Source organism: Alosa pseudoharengus, unplaced genomic scaffold (genome assembly GCF_046254945.1).
Source record: "Alosa pseudoharengus isolate Yale_2024_CS ecotype anadromous, Long Island Sound unplaced genomic scaffold, YU_APseudo_1.1 YU_APseudo_1.1_scf_24, whole genome shotgun sequence".
Taxonomy (NCBI): domain Eukaryota; kingdom Metazoa; phylum Chordata; class Actinopteri; order Clupeiformes; family Clupeidae; genus Alosa; species Alosa pseudoharengus.
The window spans coordinates 18,507,849-18,510,348 of NW_027468689.1; positions in this window are offsets into that span (position 1 = coordinate 18,507,849).

The following is a 2,500-nucleotide window of genomic DNA, read 5'->3' on the forward strand; positions in this document are numbered from 1 at the left end:
GTGTGTCAGTGTTGCGTGGTCTGCCCGAAATTAAGCGGTCACCCGCGGTTATGAGTCATAAACAAAATATTTTAATGATATTCGGGTCATTTGCGGGCGGGTCAGTTAAAATTAATTAAATATATATTTTCTACAAATAGGCCTACTTAAAATATCACGAGAAAGCTAGCATCAATACAGTAAAGCATCAATACAGTAAAGTCAACAGTAAAGAAGCAAGACGCGAGTTAAAATAATAAAGACACCCCTTCAGGAAAAGCGATATAGGCTATGGTTATGGTCTAGGCCTACTTCTTGCGAAGCCATTTAAAAGTATGACAGCCAAAACGGGCAGCCTGCAGGAATAAATGTTATGGCACAGACTACACAGCCATATCTACCGGTATGTATAGGTTCGCGCATGCATAAAAGTTACCTTAGTTCGTTGTGTTTGTGACTTTAAACAGTGGATGTGCTTTAGTAAAGCTTTGTGTTTCATTCAGCATTATAAACCAGTTCTTACGCTAACGTTTTGACCAGCAATGTATCTCTCTTGCCTACCTCGCCTCACCATTTCTGTTTTCGAAAGAAAGATGTATGTCCATATGGCCTTCAAATCTTATCCTAGTGTTCTTATCCTTTGTGCGTTGCGTGCGTGCTTGCGCTCTTATTCTCATTCTTTCTCCTGCGCAAACATTATGTCCTGCATGCTTACTGCGTGTAGTTCTACTGCATCAAGTTTCGTAAATAAATTAGTTTGTTTTTACAGAAATGGCCTACTGTCACACTGCATGCAGCCTATAACCAAAAGCACACATTTTGTAAATAAGCGGGTCGGATCGCGGGTCGGGTATAATTTTGTCCTAATTAATATTCGCGGTCCGAGTTGCGGTCGGGTTGATTCAAATATCGGGCGACCGCGGGCCGCTTGTGACCAAACCCGCGCAACACTGGTGTGTGTGTGTTTAATTGTATTAATCTCATTGTACAAACACTGGCTTCAATTCACCTAGGGAGCGAGATGTAATTCTCTCCATATTAAAAAGTTAGTATTACTGTATTGTATTAAAATATGTTTGTTATGGCAACACCGCTTTCATAGAGTCAAGCCAATACATTGATTTATTTTATTCCATTTTTATTTATCTTTTATTTTACCAGAGTCCCATTGAGATCTTACATCTTTTTTTCCTTTGAACTGAAATTGAATTGAAAGAGAGAGTGAGTGAGTCAGTGAGTGAGTGAGTGAGTGAGTGAGGGGTGAGATCTCAAATGTTGGCAAAATGGCTTTGTCTCCATCCTATCAGATAATGGAAATACTGGCCTGTCTGGGTCATCAGAAGGGGACATGGTGGACAAGTTTATCCAAGTCTTTCTGAGAGTCAGATACTGTTTTAAAGGGGCCATGTGCAGAACTCAAGGTGCGTTGAGCGAACCAAGATGTTCTCATTGACACTCCACCCCATTAACTTGCATGTTTTCCCACTCAGGGCCTTTTGAGGTACAATGTGGTATTATGAGAGATGTGGATGCATTTCACACACAGTAAATACAATGAGTGTCTCCACCGTTTAAAACTCTCTTTGCTGTTCTGCTCAGAGTTGTGGAAAAGTGAACTCACAATCGAATAAAGGTTGCGTTCCGATTACAAGGGTCCCTACGCTGAATTCCCTACTCTCTACCCACTGCACAGGGTGTAACATTCACAGGGGACTTCACAGGGAACTCGGTCACTAAAACAGTTGACTCACAGCATTTCAGACGTGTTTTGGGATTACAATAATGGCTTTTTTAGAATGTACAGGGTCTATTTCTCGCTATTATCACAAATTAAAAAAGCCAAACAAATAATGTTTATCTGCCAATACGGCCGCTTCCGACCATCTACTGAACTCCGAGTGCCATGTAACTTCCGGTGAAGTGACGTAGCTATGTTCACCAGCTCCCTACATACTGTACAGTTCACTTCGAACTGGACACCGTCGCTCCACGGAATATCACTTAACATGGCTGAACACCCTGTACAGTTCAATTCGCAGTCCACTACAAGGAATGCACCTAATGTATGTAGGCCTATGTGTATGTACAGTAGCTCAAAATAAAAATGGTATTTACTGTTTATGACTAAAAGTAACAGATGTGTGTGCATGCATACAGTACTCGCGCAAATAAAACACCCCCCTGTTCCCCCGTTTGTCCCCAGACAGAGAGTGCATTTAAAGTCTTTGCCGAGTGTGTCGTTGCCTAGCAACACTCTCACTCACTTATATGTTTATGCTAAGCAAAGAGGAACAAAGATGGAGGAGGAGAAAGAGGGTGATGGAAGTTACCTTATAAATAGAGCTGGGGGCCGGTGCGGAGAAACAGAAAAAGTGAGCGAATGTACAGAGAAAGAGAGAATGATAGAGGAAGAAAGACAGACAGCAAAAGAAAGAGTGTGTGTATGTGTATGTGTGTGTGTGTGTGTGTGTGTGTGTGTGGGTGTGTGCGCGTTTGTGTCTGTGAGTGTGTGTGTGTGTGT